This window comes from Benincasa hispida, chromosome 4, assembly GCF_027475165.1.
Source record: "Benincasa hispida cultivar pf3 chromosome 4, pf3_genome.v1.1, whole genome shotgun sequence".
NCBI lineage: Eukaryota > Viridiplantae > Streptophyta > Magnoliopsida > Cucurbitales > Cucurbitaceae > Benincasa > Benincasa hispida.
Genome location: NC_143481.1, coordinates 47,762,100 through 47,783,655, shown reverse-complemented (window position 1 = coordinate 47,783,655; position 21,556 = coordinate 47,762,100). Strand labels below are relative to the sequence as shown.

The following is a 21,556-nucleotide window of genomic DNA, read 5'->3' as shown; positions in this document are numbered from 1 at the left end:
GTTTGTTTCTGCACAAATCCGGAAAAGCCCAATTTGAAGAACCCATTACAAATTAGCACTTGCCAGTTGAGCAGTTGAGCCACATGTAGTAAGGGTGTTAAAACTTTATTGACTCCACAATCCAAATAACTCAAACTATTCGACTAAAAATATAAAAGGTTGGATTGAATTAGTTTTGTTTTTTAGTTGGATTAGGTTAGGTTAAAAATTTTCAACTCGAATTACCAACGCATATATAGGGGAATTTTTACAGATTGAAAAAATGTTAAATTATGTACAGAAATAGCAAAAAAAAAATAATTATTATAGAGTTCTAACGGTATCTATCTGGAATAGATTTCAATCAATCGATTAAAATTTTGCTACTTTGTATAAATAGTTTTCCTTCTATTTTTGAATGTCTCAAACACACCCAAAAGTTTAAATAGATATTTGGTATTTAACTTTTGAATTTTATGAGATTGTAGTTATTAGTCATGTGTTGTAGATAAATTTATATTTTTTTAATTAAAAAGAAAAAAGTAAGTTATAATATGACAATCCAATCAAACATAACTCAAAATTTAAGGATCGAGTTAGGTTGGGTTGGAGACCTTATTTTAGTTTTTTGGGTTAGCAATCTAACCAACCGCGAGTTTTTGTGTTGGTCCAAAAAATACTTTCAACCGAACCTAATATAACCCATATATACCCTTGATGTATAGTAGGGTCTTAACGAGATAAATGACAAAATTTAATGGTTGGTTTTAAAAAAATGGCAAGATATCTTTGTTATTGTAAAATTGAACAAAATGTAATTGTCACACCCCCTCCCAGATTACCCTTCTTAATCTAGAAGTGAATGTGACGACAGTAGTTACCAACCTTTTTGTGGCACTTACTGTCTAACTAACATCCTTAACCTGCTTAGATCCCTGGAATACATATATAACATTCACCAAACTAATGAAACTTTAAAAATAACCTTATAACAATAGGGATCAACAACAACATAACTACATTATATTAACAGGTACAGAGTTCAGTGGGTCCCAACATACTTTACTAGTCCCTAATATGAACAACACATATGTACAGACATTTACAGAATAAACACCTAAAACTGCTCTTTAAACTTTGAATTTTTAACTAGAGTCTTTGAGTGGCAGAGCAAGATGACAGCTAACCTCTGGGGAGATGACCACTACCTGGGAAAAGAAAAACATTTGAAAGAATGAGCTACTCGCTCAGTGAGTGACTTAATAAAAACATAAATCTCATGCTTAAACTGAAAGCTAAAAAACATAATACTGGAACTAAAACATGTCAAGCAAACGTGTACATAAAACTTTTAAAACCATTGTATCTAAGAACATAGCTAAACTGATTCTCGGTTAAGAGAGAACCCTTCTGCTCGATCTCTCAAACATAAGCCTAGGCTAGGGTGAGAACCCTTTTGTTCAATACATTTTAGTCAAGGTTAGAAAATAACCCTCATGGTTCAATCTCAGTGTCGGATATCATATTTAAGAGAGAACTCTTTTGCTCGATCTCTCAAACATAAGCCTGGGCTGGGGTGAAAACCCTTTTGTTCAACACTTTTTAGCCAATGCTAGGAAAGAACCCTCGTGGTTCAATCCTACTGAACTGATTAACTGTCATACGTGCACGTAGAGCAAACTAGATCCTGACGTCAAGGATCATAACTGATGCAGAGTACCACTGCTTATCACTGAACTGAGTGAATTATTCTGATACTTTCTCTAAGTACTTCAGTACTAGAATCATAACATAATTGAAACCGGGTAGTACAACTCAGATACCTTCTCCTTGTACTTCAGTATTGAGCTGAAACTACCTGATAGGAAAACATTTTCAAAAAACAAGCTTACTGAAACTTGATCTCATAAATCATAGTTTTCATAAGAATATCATTTGCTAACGCATGCTCAACAACATTAAGAGCACATATGCTTTAAAACATAATACAAATACTTGTAACTTAAACATGTCATAGAATTTTCTTTTGAAAACTACCATCATTCAACCATTGTACTAAAGCATATTTCATAAACTTTGTAACTAGCATGTGTTCATAAACTTTAGAGAAATGCGTTGCTTGGAACTTCTTGTAAAATAACCAGCATAAAAGTAACTGTTAATAAAGCATGGATTATTAAAATATTTATAAATCATTTATAAATCATTCATAGTCACTCACAGCTCGTCGGGGCTCTTAAACGGTTTATATGTCTCTCCTAGCTCTTCTTGGCCTAAAAGGACATAATCTCCGGTTAGATCCCTTAGAATTCTCAGCAAAATGCTTCAGGTAGCTCGCTTACTAATGGAACTTTCACCAACAAAAACAACATTACTAGTAAGATGATCATCATGAGCGAGATTCACCACTTCTAGCGAGATTTGTGACTTCCAGCGAGATTTAGTGAAAAACCAGCGAGATTTTCATCCTTAGCGAGATTCACCTCTTCCTTAACTCCTTCTCGCTCTTGCTCACAATGGTGAGTTGCCTGCTTAATCTTCCCAAGCAGCTACTTGTTTACGCACCGATTTCCTATTTCAATTTCAAAAATTCATAACTCAAAATCCATGGCCCTTTTTAAGAAATTTCCTTCTACCAACTTGTTTAGAATTGAGTTAACTTTCTTACCTTAAAAGTATCAGCCGAAAATTCCTTTTAGTTTGGCCTGAAGCTTCCAATCTTCACTCCGGGCTCTGATTAATCTGAAAATCTGCCCCTTCTAAAAATTCTTCACTTTTTGTTCTTCTCCGTGTGAGATCTTTCTCCGGCAAAACAACCTCAAAAACTAGATTCTCCCAGCTTTCAAACAACACCAATCTCACTTAATTTGTTCAAGTAATTTTCCAAAACCGAGCTTCTGAAGTTCCTCTCTCTTTTATACTTCCTGTCGCCTTCCCTGTTCAGTGGTCAATCCACCACTCATCCAGCACTTAGTGCTTCTGGCCAATTCCAATTAGTGAGTTTTTTTAATTAATTTGTTATTTCTTCCCTTCCTTCATAACCCTCATTAGGCATTCGCCCCATAGCATAACTTTAGCGTACATCAAGTTTCAACGCCTTGCGCACATCACATACTCCATCGTCTAGCGCCCAGCAGTTATCGTCTTGCGCCTAACGCCTATCGTCTAGTATTTATCGTGCAGCTCATCGTCTAGCACTGATGCCGATCGTGTAGTACCGCTTACACTATTGCCCAACGCGTAGCGCGATCCTTTGCATCGTCTAGCGTCGGGCTTTACCACTCGATCGCCTACCGCATCATTAAGCTCCGCGCAATTACTACACGAACGTCTACCGCATGGCTTAGCTCTCAACGCCCGCCTACACGATCGCCTACCTCATCGTGTAGTATCGTTCACTTACTAGACGATTTCGTACCCAATCGTATAGCGCCGCTCATATGCTACACGATCGACCAGCGCCTTTGCTCGCACACACTTGAGGCTGCCGCAATCCTTATCAACGCATCATGCCTTTCAATCCATGCGTTCATCCTTAGTACCAATGCATAGTTTATCCTTGCCTTCAACACTTAACCTCTACAAGCCTTGGTTGCTACATACGCAACCTCATGCGTCCATACTTCTCCATCAACGCATGCCTACACTTTGCTTCCATACTTAGCAAAATTTTCACTTGTTAAATTCTCTAAAACTCACCATTGACTAAGTATTTCTAACACTTAGAATTTTCTTCCTCCATCGGCTCCCTTCTTTACCTCCTTTCATAATTTTACTTAACACGCTTGTTACTCACTTATGTAGGAAAAATGGAGTACAGGGTTTACAGTAATATTTAATATTAAATTGATTTTACTGAAATATCTTAACGAACATGAATTTCTTTATTAACCTAAAAGAAATACCAAAATAAAGTTGAGAATTTTGTCTCTTTTATACAATCAACGAATTCCTCATTATCTTAATGAACACAAACGTCTAAAGAAAATCATATATTTCATGAATGTCTTAAAATTTAAATTTTTTTCAAAGATGACTTTTAGGGTTAATTTTGGACAATTATACTATTTTTATATTTTTTTTTCCTATTTTCGAAGCTACTTTAATGATGGAAAAGAAAATACATTTATTATAGAGAGAGAAAATGCATTTAATATAATTTTTCTCATTTATCAATTGAAGAGAGAAAATACATTTATTGTAATTTTTTATCATTTTCCAATTTGGAAAAAAATGCATTTAATGAAATTTTATTTTATATTTACATTGGTTTCCACTTATCAACTTATTGGCTTTCTTGATGGATTAATTGTTATTTTAAATATACCTTAAAGCATTTTTTACGGATTCATGATTATTTTAAATATATCTTAGAACATTTTGTTAGGTATTTGAAAAATATTATAACCAACATATGAAATATAATGCACTTTATAAATTAGAAATTGACTCAATTTTTTGACATAAATCACAATATAAACCAATATTTGAAATATATTACAGTATATAAATCTTCATAAATTTCATTTACACCACAGTATACATATATATATCATAATATATGAAGTCTAAATAAAAAAACATTCCCGTTTATATCAAATAAATAAATACATATACTATAATATATATCAATTTTTCTACAAAAGCTAAAAGAATACATATATATCATAGTATATATAAAAAAATATGAAAAATAAAACTAAAAATTGAATCAGGTCCACCATTCGTCTGCTTCAAACTTGCCGTCTTACCGTCTCGTGCTTGCCCTATTGCTGGATCACCCTATGTCATCCTCTCCCACCTGTAATTCACATCGTCGGAAGGAGAAAATAGAGCGAGGGAGAAGGAGAAAAGAGAGGGAAGAGGAAGAAATGGTCTTGAAACATGGGGGGAGAGAATATATGCATGGGGAAGAGAGAATATGCACGTGCATGGGTAAGAGAGAATATGCATGTGCATAGGTCAGAGAGAAAATGCATGAAGGGAGAGAGAATAGTAATATATATATATATATATATATATATATATACACGTAGGTGAAGGCTAAATTGTAAATAACCACTGATATTAGTGAGAATAGAGAGACCAGTAGTTTTTTTTTTTTAAAAAATAAAATAAAATGTTCAAGATATATAGACCTATTTTTAAGATCTTTTATGTAGAAATCTCATTTCATTATAAACCTAAATGTTACAATATGGCTATCACATAATTAGCTAATTAATCATGCAAGGATGACAAGTATCATTCATATTTTGATTGATTCGGCTCCAATCCAATTTAGGGGGAGAATCGTCGAGCAGCAGCAGCGTATATTGGTTATTTAAAAGATTTTCTCTCAGCGGTTTAAATACTATTTTGGTCTTTGTATTTTTTATTTTAGTTCATTTTGGTCTCTATATTTCAACTTTGATTCATTTTGGTCCCTATACTTTTAAAATGTTCATTTTGGTTCATGTACTTTCAACTTTGGTTTATTATGATTTTTGTACTTCTAAAAAGTGACTATTTCGGTCCTTTCATTTTCACTTTCATTTCATTTTTAAAGGATCAAAATGATTTTTTTTTAAGTTTAAATTCTAAAATGAACCAAACTTGAAAGTGCAAGAACCAAAATGAAGATTTTGAAAGTATATAGACCAAAATAAACTAAAATTGAAAGTATAAGGACAAAAAATAAATATTTTGAAAGTACATGAACTAAAATAAATCAAAACTAAAAATACAAAACCAAAGTAGTATTTAAACCTAAAAGAAAATGAGAAAATGCAATAACATGCTGACGTGTAAATTTAGTTAATGAGATGTGGCAGTCTTGTAATATTGAGTGAATCATACCCTAAATGTGTCAAATAGGAATGAATGGGGTAACCAAAAACGACATCACATTCAATTATTTGATTTTGATAATTTATTATTAGGGCCATAGGGCAAAAAATTGCAATAAATAATAATAACGACAAAGTGCAAGTTGAAGTATTGGCCAAAAAAAACTGTATTAAATTATTGAAATTAGGTACGGTTGACTTGACTTTAATGTTTCGTTCAATAAAGGTTATAAATTGGACCCCACCTCTCACTTTTTGACGTTGACTTTTGTTCCCTCTCTTCATATTATACTTTCTAAATTAAATCTCTAAACATTTCCCCATCTTAACTTAACATTCAAACATTCAACAACAAAAAGAAAATGTTTTGCATCCGTTATTTATATTATATTTATATTTGTGACATTTTTGTTACTTTGTTTTTTATGGTTTATGGACTTTTCTACGATACAATAGAAATATCAATTCATTTCTCGTATCGATATCAAATCTACATAAATGTAGAAATATAGATGAAAATATCGATATGTTGACGAAAATTTAATATATAGATGCCTATTCTTACTTTAACATTTCACACATTTTTCTCATAAAAATAACAAAGAAAAAACATTTGACACATTATACAATGTTATATTATTTTGTTTTACAAATTTTATATATATTTTTTTTAAAATGCTTTTATCACAAATTAACAATGTGCGTGTGTATATATATACTATGAAGCACAGGTACATATACGGCTACACGGTATGGATACGATCAGATATGACGATTCATCAGTTTCTAAAAAACTAAGATACAGAGGATGCATCATTTTTTTAATATATATATTTCTAAAGAACGAGGATACTGATATGTTGAAATTACATTTTTTTCTTTAAAAAAATCTAGGATATAGATAAGTTTAGCATATAAGTTAATAACAATAACACAAAATAGAACACAAATACTAAAATACAATACAAAAAAAAAAAAAAACAACATCTAAGATGTTGAAGTATAATAGTTAATAAAATGCAATAGAATAGTGGCTCATATTGCAAAGAAGAGAAGATTAAATGGAGAAGTATGAAAATAAACAAAGAACTTCTTCATTGAATTGTTGAAGATATCCAAATGATTTATATTTTGGTGGACTTTGTGGTGACTCAAATGTGAATATGAGATTAGATGATTCTAGTCTAGGGTTTGGTTCGTTATTTTTTTTCCTTTAGTTTTGGACTCGAGTAGTGAGCTTTTTAAATAGGTTGCCTAGTTTTAGATTGGAAAAGATTAGATGAGTTGCTTGTCTTTTTTTGTTTTTTAAGTACACGTAGAAATAGATACGTCAAATCGCGTACAAGATACGTATCTGAAAATATCGATATCCAATACGTATCCGATATTAATTCTTTACCTCACATGAAGTATCTGTGATTCATAGTATATATATATATATATATATATATATATATTTATTTATTTATTGTACCTTGAGTTTAATACACAAAACTGATGACTTCATCCTTATAGCTTTATTGAATGAGGTTATTCTTTTTTAAATTATAAGTTTGAATTCTATCCTTTTGTTTAAATTGTAATACTTTTTAAACATATATTTATTTTTGTAAAACTTTAATGTTTGGTTTAAATTTTTATGTTTAAATTCTATTTTCATATACAAACTTTTAAAATTATTTTATTTCTCTTTCTATCATATTTTTTTAGTCTTTAAACTTTTAAATTTATATTTTGTTTCTTGAACTTTTAGGAGGTCCATTGTAATTTATAAATTTTAAGAAGCAAGTATTTTGATGGAAATAATATTAAAAATAATTAATTAAATACTAATTAAATGAAGCAAGTAAACATTCTATAATCTAAATTTAAAAGTTAGATGGATTATCTCCATCCATTTATATGATTTGATTCCAACAAGATATATATTTTTTTAGTGAAAAAACTACAAAATAAAATTATTTAATTCACTTTTCTAATTCTCAACCATTGGTATGTCCTTTCTATCTTGTCAACAACTTGCAATTGCAATGGCCAATGATAGAAAATGTCTGGTTCCATTCACACTCGAAACACTTTATTTATTTTTTAAAAACTATATAATTAAAGCTATACGAAATATTGAGTTGATTATTGTAGTATGAAGATTATACTTATATATATTTGAGATACAAATTATTTAAATTTGGATTATAATATTATGTATTTATGACGTAAACTATTTTAGAGTGTGTTTCACGTTGCTGTTGAAAAGGATAAAAACAATTAAAAGTAAATTTTAACCATTTTTTTTGTGTTCAGTTAAATAGATTGAGATTAAAATCTGCTAAAATCACTTTTAAAAATGCGTATGTTTCACTCCCGTTTTAAAATCAGTTTTCTACTGGCTTTTGGATTCTCCTCAAATCATATATGATTTAAAATTAATTTTTTATTTTATTTTTAAAATTAAAATTTATTTCACACGTTTATTTCTTTTTCATTGATCAAATCTCTATCTTTTGATTCTAAAATAATTACACTATATTGATTTTAAAAAAAAATAAAGCTACATTTTCCTTAATATTTGAAGTAAGGAAAATACATCATTCTAAATAATTATTTAAAATTATATATTATAAAAAACAATAAAAAGTTTAGTAATGGGTCTATTTTAGATATTATAACTAAAACAAAATAATTTAGTAAATACCAAACACTAATACCTACTTGAAATTTAAATTTACCAACGACTAATTTATTTTATTTCACAACCGATTTTTGTCAAAAATTATTTTAAAAGATACAACAACAATTCCAAACGAACCTAGTTTACAAATGAAGAAAGATAATGATTACAAAATAGCAATCATTACAAACAATGAGAGTTCTTCAAATAGTTTTATTGTAGCTATGCACATGTAGACGGTAATAATTGAAAATTTCGACTATTACAACAAATATTTAAATATTATGTGGACTATAATCTTATTGTCAATCTATTCAAGACAAGTTAGGTGGGATATATTATACAAACTATTCAAAAATTCTCGATGATATTTTAATAGTCAGCTGTTTTCCATTTAAATAAATATATATTTTGACTAAAAAGTGGACAGGAGAATTTGAATTTCTTTGGGGTCACATTTTTAGTATAAATTTTCAAATTGATGCATTATATATCATATAAGTTTGGTTTGCAGAAAAAAGATAAGGCATCCAACTGCCCAAATAGGATAATAGTCAATATATGTGAACAAAAGTCAACATTCCTACAATTGGAGGGATTATCTATATATGAATACATTATTAAATTAACAATTTAACTTTTCCTATGAAACCAATTTAGTATTTTAAGGAATCGTTTGGTTTAAAGTTTTATAGATAATTATATATTAAAATTAGAAGTACAAGTGTATAGATTGTTTAATTGAAAAAAATGCTTCTTTTATTATTAGTTAATTAAATAATATTTTAAAAATCTAATTAATAATTTTAATAAATAATTTATAATGTTAATATATATTATAAATAAAAATAAATTTAAGCAAATATAGTTATAGTTAGTCATATTTTTTTAAAAAGATGATAGTTTTTCATATTAATTCATAATAATAGAATAAATTATTATATTAACATTATTATTAATAAAATTATATATGTCAATTATAAATTTAATTTAAATATATTTATAAAAATTAAATAAATTAACCCGTATCAACAAAGAAGAAAAATAAATACAATAAACAGATAAAAAGTAATCGAAAGAGAGAAAAATTATTGAAAATGGAGAAAACCCACTATTTAGATGGTTATGAAAAAACTTCATGAATGAGAATATGAAATATCTTGTAATAAGATATTTCTATTCCCAAGATTAAAAAATTGTAACAAACATGGTGATAAAATATAATTTCTCATTCATTCTTCTTATTCCTATGAACCAAACAGACCATAAAATTTTTAAGTTATATTTAAAGGTCCTTGAACTTTTAAAGTGTTTCTTTAACTTTAAAATTTTCAACATATAATGTCTAATTAATAAAGTCGTCCAATTTAACTTTCGACTTTATTTATAACATATTTTTAGCTCGATAGGTAATTTATTAAAAATTTACAAACCTATCAAACAAGAACTTAAATTTTGTGACCTATTTAATAATAAATTGATGGTTTTAAAAAATATCGATTAGCTAAAAATGAAATTAGATAAAAATAAAATTTAAAATTTATGGATTTGTTAGAGACTACGAAAGATTCATAGTCTTATCAAATTAAAGTTTGAGTGTCTGGGTGTTGAATTTGTTATTATAGTGTAATTCAGTGGTTATTATAATATGTGGATTATACTAGTCAGTAGATTATAAAGTCTGAAAGTTATAGTCGTATGTGTTTGAAGTGCAAACTATTTTAATATGAATAGGAAATAATTAACATTGTAATAAAGAGGGCGAGTAGGAAATAGTAAACATAACAACAAAAAGATATTTGAAATAGTAATACTATAGTTAATTGTAAGTTATAATAGTTTGAAACATCAACTATTATAATTAGAACCTAAAACATGTATTGAACTATAATAGTCCACTCCACTACTTGAAGTTGAAGGTACAAATACCCTCTAAAAATTTAAGGGCAAATATCAATTTATATCCGACCCCTAAACTTTGGTAATTATATCGATTTAAACCCTAAATTTTGGTAATTATATCGATTTAAACCATAAACTAAGAATTGTATCAATTTAAATCTTAAAATTTCGGGGTTGTATCAATTTAAACCCTAAACTTTTGAGATTACATTAATTTAAACCTCAAACTAATAATTATATCAATTTAACTTTAACCTTAAACTTTCATAAGTGTATCAAACCCTGAACTTTTAATAAATATATCAATTTAAACTCTAACATTCATAAGTGTATTAGATAAAACAAAATGGACGGTTTAAGTTGATACATTTATAAAAGTTTAGGGTTTAAATTAATACAATTTCCGAAATTTAGGGTTTCATTTGATAAAATTATTAATTTAGAGTTTAAATTGATATAACACCCAAAATTTAAAGGTATAAATTGATATTTGTCCAAAATTTAAAGATCTATTTGATCCTTTATACTCAAACAAACCTATTATAGGTCATTATGATTTTTTTAATTATTATTATTATTATTTTGAAAAGACGCCATCTTGAAAGTTGTAGAACTGAATTTAAAGGGTTAATCAAATCTATAATTTTTAAACGAAAATATATTAGGTACAAAGACGAGCAATACAGATCTAGGCTAAAATTATAAAATAAAAAGTTTTTAAACTTTGAACTTTGTGTCAACATACCCTTCAACCTTCAAAAATTTTAAAAGTATACGAAAATTTTTACAAAGTATTCAAATAGGACCTTTAATATCAATATTGTTGTTTTCAAAACTTATTAGAGAAATATTATTGTTTTGAAACTTATTAGAGAAATATTGTTGTTTTGGAAGTTCGAGGCTAGAAGTCGAGGGTTGAGGATTTGATTAATGTAGAGGTCGAACGTTGAGAACTCGACAAACAAAGAAAAACTTGGAAATAATATGTATATTAGGGTTGTCGAGGGTTGAAATTTCAACATACATAAGTCGAAACTTCAACCCTCGATAAGGAAATGAAATCTCGCTAATTTTGTGATGAGGATCTCACTCTAGAAGGGAATCTCGCTAATTTTGTATATTAGGTTGTCGAATGTTGAATTTTTGACATACATAAGTCGAAACTTCAACCATCGACAAGGAAGATAAGTGGGTGAAGCTAATTTTGTGATGAGGATCTCACTCTAGAAGGAAATCTCGCTAATTTTGTGATGGGGATCTCGCTCTAGAAGGGAATCTCACTAGAAATGTGGGCTGAATCTCGTGAGCATCGCTAGGAAGGCAGTTTGTTAAAGAAATACTTGAGGATCTCGCTCTAGAAGGAAATCTCGCTAATTTTGTGATGGGGATCTCGCTCTAAAAGGATTCTCACTAGAAATGTGGGCTGAATCTCGTGAGCATCACTAGGAAGACAGTTTGTTAAAGAAATGCTTAAGGATCTCGCTCTTGAAGGAAATCTCGCTAATTTTGTGATGGGTATCTTGCTCTAGAAGGGAATCTCGCTAGAAATGTGGGCTAAATCTCGTGAGCATCGCTAGGAAGACAGTTTGTTAAAGAAATACTTAAGGATCTCGCTCTAGAAGGAAATCTCGCTAATTTTATGATGGGGATCTCGCTCTAGAAGGGAATCTCGCTAGAAATGTGGGTTGAATCTCGTGAGCATTGGTAGGAAGACAATTTGTTAAAAAATGCGTGAGGATCTCGCTCTAGAAGGAAATCTCGCTAATTTTGTGATGGGGATCTCGCTCTAGAAGAGAATCTCGCTAGAAATGTGGGCTGAATCTGGTGAGCATTGCTACGAAGATAGTTTATTAAAGAAATGCTTGAGGATCTCGCTCTAGAAGGAAATCTCGCTAATTTTGTGATAGGGATCTCGCTCTAGAAGGGAATCTCGCTAGAAATATGGGTTGAATCTCGTGAGCATCGCTACGAAGACAGTTTGTTAAAGAAATGCTTGAGGATCTCGCTCTAGAAGGAAATCTCGCTAATTTTGTAATGGGGATCTCGCTCTAGAAGGGAATCTCGCTAGAAATGTGGGCTGAATCTCGTGAGTATCGCTACGAAGACAGTTTGTTAAAGAAATGCTTGAGGATCTCGCTCTAGAAGGAAATCTCGCTAATTTTGTGATGGGGATCTCGCTCTAGAAGGGAATCTTGCTATAAATGTTGGCTGAATCTCGTGAGCATCGCTACGAAGACAGTTTGTTAAAGAAATGTTTGAGGATCTCACTCATAATTGTCTTCACTTTATTTACTTTCCATAGAAATATATATATATATATATATATATATATATATTATACATGACCAATGAGAAAAAAAGCTAATAATCATTAATGAAAAAATAACAACAATAACAGAATTTTGTTACAACTAATAACTATAATTTAGTAAGTTTAATGAAAGTGCATATATTAAAATTGACTATAATTGAATAAGTCTGAAAAGAGGTGTGAGGTCCTATCACCATGTTGTCTCTACTCCGATTCCCCTGCGCGATTTCCTGCATGCATTGACCGATTGATCTGATTCCCCTGATCTGATTCACTACATTCATTGACGCATTCATGCCCCTTTGCCATAGTCTTAATGCCTCTTCAACCACCCCAAATCCATGGGTCGAGTGTTCAACACTCGACCTACATCCTTTTAAATCACCATCCTCTTCATTTTTACTTACTCACTCCCTCGATAATTTTTAGCTCACTACCCTTGATTTTGCTTACTCCTCTCCCCTTGATTTGCTCACTGCCCCTTCATAGCTCACTGCCCCCTCACTGCCTTCGAAAATAATCCTTCGAAATCATCTTCCTCTCCTCCCATTTCCATTTCCATTTCCATTTCTCTTCTTGTATTTCGTTTAATACAAATTATTCTCACACAACTATACTGGTTCGTTACTCTACTAAATTTTTATTTTTTAAGAATAATTATAAAAAAAATTTTGTTCTTATATTATTATTTTTTTAATTTTTTGTAGTTGTTGTCAGATAACAAATAACAGGAAAAAAGGGTGAACGTTGTCACTTTGAAGGAAAAAAGAAAACTACCATCGAATCTGTGAGTTGAACTTATGATATTTGAAAAGTTTAGCTTATTCTTATGATATTTGATTTATTTAGTATTAACTTTGATGTTTATAGTATTAAAATGTTTAGTTTACTGTTATGTTTAAGAAGTTGATATTTATAGTTTAATACAAAATTATTGTGATAGTTAACAAGTTTAGTATAGTTTCAAAAGTTTAATATAGTTTGAAAATTTTAGTTTATTCGTATGAAAATTATTGTTATTATGTTTATTGTGATAAGTTGATATTTTCTAGTATTAACTTTGAAAATATAGTTTAAAATAGTTTAAAATTTTTTAATTTAATTTAATTTTTTATTTTGTATTAAATTTGAAAAAAATAGTTTTAAAAAGTTTACCTCATTTTAATTTGAAAAGTTTAATTTGTTGTTATTTTTAAAAATAGTTATAAAAAGTTTAATTTATTGTTATGTTTAAAAAGTTGATGTTCATAAAATTTAAAAAGTTTATGTTTATAAACTAAAAAATTTAATATTTTTTAATATACTTCTTATAAAAAGTATAATACAAAAAATTGATGTTTGTCTTCTCTTTTTTTTTTTTTTTAGAAAATGACAGGCAAATGCTTGAGATTTTTGTTATTTACAAATGGTAATATGATTGATGGTATTGATGGAGTTGAGTATGACTAACCACCAAGTGGGAGTTTTACCATAATGTGAACAATGGAATTGTATTCGAACAATTCATTCAAATGGTTGGGATGTTACTTAGTGTAGATATGGGAGCAAATCAGATAGAAATAATATATAGACATCCCAATCTAGAACCATTAGGATCAATAAGGTTTATGTCATTCCCTATTTCGAATGTACAAGCTATGAACTTGATGTTCTCAATGACAATGCCAGTGCTAAATGTAGTGCATTTGTATGTAAATGTAAATAGGATAGGGGTGGACCCTGATACATCATTTAACCAGTTTGAAGATCCAACTCAATGTATCGATCCTGATCCGGAATCAGTTGCATCGCCATGTGTTAATGAAGATATGGCGGCTAACAACCTGTACAGAGACTTCAGAATAGAAACGGATGATGAATTTGAAGAGTTGGATTTCAATGGTCGTGAACATGAGATGCTTTCAGATACATTCAATAATTTGGATATGAATGTACTGGATAGCATTCGGGAACATGACCTAATTATAGCTCCTGTGGACATTGACAATACGCAATTGTATAAAGGGATGATTTGTCAAAACAAGGAAATGCTATAACACGCGGTCAAATGTTTTGCAATAAAGTGTCACGCACCATACAAGGTTATTGAATCTACACCGACGATTTGGATAATTCTATGTAAGAAGTGGGAGGAAGGTTGCGAGTGGAGACTTCGTGCAATAAAGAAAAAATCGCATGGCTTGTTCAAGATCACTAAGTATGATGAGCAGCATACATATTTTTATTTAGAACTAAGTCAAAGTCACGTGCAATTGGATTCATCAATAATTGCACTGGAGTTCTGTGACGCCGTAAGAGAAAAACCATCGATCAGTGTGACATAACTGCAGTTCGACATCAAATCAAAGTTTGGATATCATGTTCCTTACCATAGGGTATGGGATCGAAAGAGAAAAGCGTTGGTTTAAGTGTTTGGTGATTGGGATGAGTCTTACAAATTTTTGCCCAGGTGGTTATATATGGTTAAGCAGATCAATCCCAGAACACGTGTAGAGTGGAGAGTTAAAGAAACGTTTACTGAAGGCCATGTTATCCTAACTTCTGTATTTTGGGCATTTGGTCCTTGTATAGATGCTTTTAATAAATGTCGGCCGATAATTCAGATAGATGGTACACACTTGTATGAAAAATATAGAGGAAAACTGTTGATTGCTACATCAGTTGACTCGAACGACCATCTTCTTCTTGCGTTTGCCGTTGCTGATGAAGAGTCCGCAGACTCATGGGGATGGTTCCTGAAACACATAAGAGAAATTGTAACACACGAAGAGGTGTGTTTAATTTCAAATTGACTTGCTGGTATAATCGCAGTAGTGAACAACCCAACAAATGGTTGGATGGGACCGAAATGTCACCATCGTTTCTGCTTACGACATATCGTTAGCAACTTCAATAAAAAGTATAAATTTAATTCATTGAAAAATTATGTTTATCATGCCGGGTGTCAGTTTCAAATTCGAAAGTTCAACAAAGCAATTGAAAATATCAAAGGAATAAATCGGAGCTGTCTAAGTTTTTTTGACAACATTAGTTTAGAGCAATTGACTCAAGCACATGATGGAGGATTCAGATAAATGATGGATGGAAGTCTGTTTTCAGATTAATCAAGTCATTTTGTTCACTTGATGTTCTTGCCACTGTTAGCTAACCTCCATGATGCAGGGCGATATTTGTGGGGTGGAGCCACTTAGCATGGTTGTATAGACAATTATGCAAAGCAACAAGACCTGTTCGAAAGATAGCTGGGCCTCTCATACTTTTACAACTATGGGCTTGGGAGCGATTTCTAACAATGGCTCCACAGCTACAACATGTTCATGATGCTCAGTTAGTTGGACGAGCCTACGGTTCTCGGTATGTTGTTTTAATTCAATTTAATTTTTATATCACTGATCTAGTTAATTTAAATTCTAAATTATCAATTTAAAAATTTAAGTGGAGAGACAAATTTTGTGTGACTAGGATAGCCACATATGTAGTCAGCCAATATAGATACATGTTTGATCTGCTTCAACCTGAACAGGTACATTACACTGAACCTAATTGATTATTTTATACACGTTTTTATTGTATTTGTCTTTAATATTCTCTAATATAATATTTTGTGTTTAAGGTTATTTGGGAGCCGTACAAAATTATTATGCATACTTTGCCTAATTTATGCATAATAATTTTGTATGAATGGTCAAAACATATGGCGGACGATGAGTCCTCTCATATGTTTTCACATTGGTGAGTGAAATCTTCCTGATAAGGTGATGAGACAATTCGGTTTTCAGCAGGATGTCCCATCGCCTTGTAATACTGAACCCGTACTGCATGATATTAACCTAAGGACTGGAGATTGGTCCAAAAAAGTTGCACATTTGGTAGTGTGATGGCACTATCGTGCAAGGTTTATTGCAGTGGGGGTTTTTCTTGAACAGTTTAACATAGATGTCACTCCAGAATATATTCATTGGTATAAAAATATCATAAGGCGCTACATCACTCGTCTGGGAGCAGCTGTGGGTCATCTGGTAAATGAATGAATATTATCTAATTATTTTTAATTTAAATTTATTTTAAATATTGTCTATTTTTTTATAATTCACAGAGATCGAACAACAGTAGATTTCGTGAGGTTGCGAATGATCCGAACCAGGTTCTTGCTATATGCAGTGACAATCAAAGCTATATAGAGGAAATTCATTATATGTACGATATACCTATTGTTCCTCTACCAGCTCCTAGACGTAGAGGACTTGTTCGAGAAGAGGATAAGTTTGATGAGGTTGCACATAATGTGGAAGAGTTTCCCTCTATGATGCAGAAGCAGAGTCAAACTGATTATGTTAGTTTGATGATGATGATGCCAACATTTGGTTCAGGACATTATGACTCAGAGGCTGGTCCTTCGTCTTCATACGTGTAACATCCCACATCTTTTTATTTATTTATTAATAATGTAAAACTTTTCACTTTTCAGTAATTGTCCTTAGTTGAAGGGCATGTTTGGAATTCTGAATTTAAAGTACAAATGCGAGGATTTAAGTGTTGTCGTGGAAATTATTAAAAAATTATTCAATTTGAAAAGTTATGGCAGGAATTAATTATTTTTGGAAAAATGAAATGGATTAAATAGTATAAAGTGGGTTAAGGAAAGGATTTAATTAGAGATATACTATTTTCCTTTTATTATTATTATTAGTTTTTTTTTTAAATAAAAAAAGCACCCCATCTCCCTCACAACCATCTCGCCCGAACGCCGCCCCTCACAGCCACCTCGCTCGAACGCAGCCCAGATCGGACGCTGAACGTCCGCCGCCGCCCTCCTCAGCCCGTCATCCAGACGCCACCGGTCCGACCCTAGCCACTCGCCGCCGAGGTTTTTGCCCTAACCGACCACCCTTTGTCGCGTTTCGCTGCCATTGCTGCCTAGTCGATGCCTCACTGTTCGTCGAGGCCCGAATGCGTGCGAACCCCCCCGACGATCATCGCTTCCAGATGCATCAGCAGTCGTTCCGGCATTTTGCTACCCGCGTTGTCGTTCAGATCTGCTCCGCGCTGTTCCGGTTCGCCCTTCCAACCATTGTCCGCCAGTATAGTAGCTGCTAGCTGTCGGGTTCATCCTCTTCTACCGCCATTCCGTAGGATTTTCGCCAGAAGATTGGAATATGGGGTAAGATTTAAGATTTGTGTGTTTTCTTGAATGGGTTTGGTCACCCATTGAGTTTTGGTCTAATTTTAGTTATACTAATTATGTTGTGAAGCTTGGATTGAACTTTCAAGGTGTTGGGAATCACTGCCTAGTACGATTAGAGTTGGCTTTAGGGAATTTTGGGTTAGGAATAGATTGGAATCTCCTTACTAAGCTTGGAACAGATTTCTAGATCAGCACATCGTTTGGGTAAGTTGTTTTGTGGCATATGAGGTATTTTCATATTTGGAATTTAGTCTTGATTGTCGAACTTATTTTTTTAAAATTTTTGATTTAGGGTGTGATTCAAGAATTTTACTAAGTTAAAAGAGGGTGTAGATTACTTTTTGTTAGATTTAATTTCAAGGTAAGTAATCTTATCACTGGAATTGCCTACGGGTCAGGCTCTAGTTGTATGCTAGCATGATAAGTGTATGTTATGGTAAATGTTAGCATGTTGATTGACAGTATGACTTGAATCAAAGTATGTTCTAGCACAAATCCTGATTTGTTTACATACACACCTAAGTGCTTGATCGTTAATATGTGATAGTATGTGTTTTCATATGTTGATGTCTGATCTGCTGGCGTCGAGGCATACTTGTATGTTGTGGATTTATGATATAAGTTATACATGGATGATGTATAATATGTTGTTAAGAATTATGGGTATGCGATGCAGCCATGGTATTAAGGATTTTTATGTATGCACTGTACAATATTGAATCTTAGCACGTTAAGACTGTGTGAATATCCTCATTGATTGGTTAGATGCTCACCAGTTTGTGTTTCCTTCAGGATTCACCAGTTTTGTGTTTCCTTCGAGATTCACCAGTTTTGTGTTTCCTTCAGGATTCACCAGTTTGTGTTGCCTTCGGGATTCACCAGTTTTGTGTTTCCTTCGGGATTCACCAATTTTGTGGGCATACTTAACTACAATAGGATAGGACTCAGTCTCTTATATGTTACATGTATTTATGTGCCATATGTGGGTATCTAGAGTACATAGATGGCTAGCCTGACCCCAGTGGTGGGGTTACTTACTGAGTATTTTATACTCGTTCTTTCTTATGTTGATGTTTCAGGTAAGGGTAGAAATGCACCGGCGATGGCGCAGCGAAATTCATGATCGAGCCACTGGGACTAGTTTTTTTTACGCTTCCGCATCATGAGATTTAGAGTTCTTTTCATGTTTCCCTTAATGTTTAGTTTTGATGTTTGAAACTTATTATTAAGAATTGTTTTTCATATATATTTATTAATCTTTATGATTTATGGGTACCCTATTATTGTTTTTAACAATTGCATTTAATAAGTGTCTTTTGAACTTCTCTTGTTTTTAATTAGCATTTATTTCAAATGACTGACGTCGTTTTAAATTCTTTGCATGCATTTATTTTAGTAACGGCCTTACCTAGGTCCTAGGGGGTCAGGTCGTTACAATACGTGCATGGACATAGTCGGGGTCGTGGAGAGCATAATGAATATTTTTATTATGAAGCGCCTGCAGAGGTACCAGAGTAACATCAAGAAGAACCTGAGCAACCTCAAGTTCGAAGTCGACAACAACAACCAGCTCGAAATCGACGACTCCGCCTTGTGGGACACATTGATTTTTGTAGTTATTTTTATATAAATGAGATATTTAATTTACATTTTTTTATTTTTATGAGATATTATTTTTTTAATTTATTCTTTTTAGAGTTTAAATAAAATAATAAAATATTTTTAGAAATTATTTTTATAAAATGATTTTTTAAAAAAAAAATGAAGAAAGAAAGAAGAAGGTGGAATGTGTAATAATTAAAAAGGAAAAAAAAATGAAAAATTTGTACGGATGACCCAAAAATTGAAGTGTACTCTCGTTCTCGCTCAAAATCTCGCTCTCGCTCTTAAAATCTTGCTCTTGCTCTCGCTCTCTCATAATCTCACACTCTCTCAAAATCTCGCTCTCTCTCATAATCTCACTCTCTCTCTTACTCTTCCTCTTTCTTACTCTCTCACAATACAAAATTATTTTTAACACATCAAATAATTATGAGTATTATGACGAATTTGATTGAGAAGTTCAGTGGCAAAAGAAGGAGATTCATTAGCTCGTTATTTAGTCAGATTTGTTGAGATGACAGAATCCGTAAAAATTATTCAACAAGCTTTGGAAGGAATTCCACGGTGACCTGATGAAAATTTAGAAATACGATCTTTTGATAGAGGAAGGTCTCCGGAATGATAATTAAACAGACTCAAAATAATAATGTTAAAGGAAGAACAAGGTCGATGGTTCAAAGTTCGACCTACCTTGGTCGAATTTTGAACCCTTGAGTTATTAAAAAAAAAAAAAAACAAAATTTTTACAAATAGTTTGAAAACAACAATATTTTCCTAAATAGTTTCTAAAAGGACAATATCCTTTTAATTTTCCCTTAAAAATATCCTTAACATTAATTTTAGATAAAAATTGTGAACATTATATTTAAAAAATACTCTTGAACTTCTAAAAGTAAAAAATATCGTTAAACTAAAAAAAAGTTCAAAAGTACCTTATTATTAATAAATGAAGAGTTGTTATCACCTTGTTGTAGAGATAATTTTAATTCTTTTAAAAGAAAAATTATAAATGCTTCTATAATTAATACAGTGATCAATTTGTTAGAAATTTTGTTGGGTTAAAAAGTTAATTTTAAACAAATTATAAATATCCTCTTTTTTTATAGGCATTCTCATTTTTCTCATTTTTTTCCAGTTTTTATGTCGATTTTCTCAACAACTAAGATAATAACCAAAATTTTAGGTTAAAACATAAATTCTCATAAAATCTTGCAAATTTTCAAAAGCAAAATCTTCTCTTAAAACACACCAAAACGATAAGTAATAACCAAATACAAAAAAAAAAAATAAAAATGTATTAACATCACATTCAACTAGTAATATACAACATTGTTAAAATATTTTAGTTTAGAGATTCCTTGGTGCTTCCATTATTCTTTTTTTCTTGTTATAGTCTATATACCTTAATTAAAGTGGGTACTTTTATTTATTTCTTATTTTTTTAGATAAATAAATCATAAATAGTCAACAAAAAGAGGAGTAAGAGAGTATTAAAGAAGAGAGCGGAGAAAAAAAAGAGGAAAAATAGAAAAGTAAGAGGATATTAATGGTTTTTGTTTATAATATGAGTATTTTTATTTTTTAAAAATTATTTGTAAACTTTTCTTTTTTAAAATTGAAGGGTATTTTAGAAACTTTTGAAAGTTCAAAAGTGTTTTTTACACAAAACTCTAACGATTTTCATCCAAAACTAACGGTAATGATATTTTTGAACTTGTTTTTTGAAATTTAAGAATATTTTTGAAATTTTTAAAAGTTTAAAAGTATTTTTTACGCCAAATATAAAGTTTAGGAGTATTTTATATAATTTAATTAGTCCTATCTAATTTATTTAATAACCAAAAAAATTAAGTTGTTGAATTCAATAGATATAGTCATATAGATGTATATTTACAACTTTTTTCTTTTATTATTAAATTACATGATGAACTGATATGTTTTTAAATATGCCAATAATAGCAATTGTACATTATATAAAATTAAAAAATGAGCAGTATAAAATTAAAAAATGAGCAGCAGAAAATAATAAATACTAGATATTTGTTTTCTTTTATTTGTTTTTTTTCAAATACTCTTATTTA

The 21,556-nt window shown here is 30.8% G+C and overlaps 1 long non-coding RNA gene across 2 annotated transcripts; it reads left to right on the top strand.

The window, feature by feature from the left end:
- Nucleotides 1–17,415: 17,415 nt before the first annotated feature.
- Nucleotides 17,416–19,210, top strand: LOC120076674 (uncharacterized). Of its 2 annotated transcripts, XR_005481602.2 has the most exons (3): nt 17,416–17,849; nt 17,941–18,077; nt 18,953–19,210. It is a non-coding gene; the product is annotated as an uncharacterized LOC120076674 (long non-coding RNA). The 2 variants fall into 2 exon arrangements; XR_016529279.1 differs by lacking the exon at nt 18,953–19,210 and having other exon boundaries at nt 17,418–17,849; nt 17,941–18,368.
- Nucleotides 19,211–21,556: the final 2,346 nt, after the last annotated feature.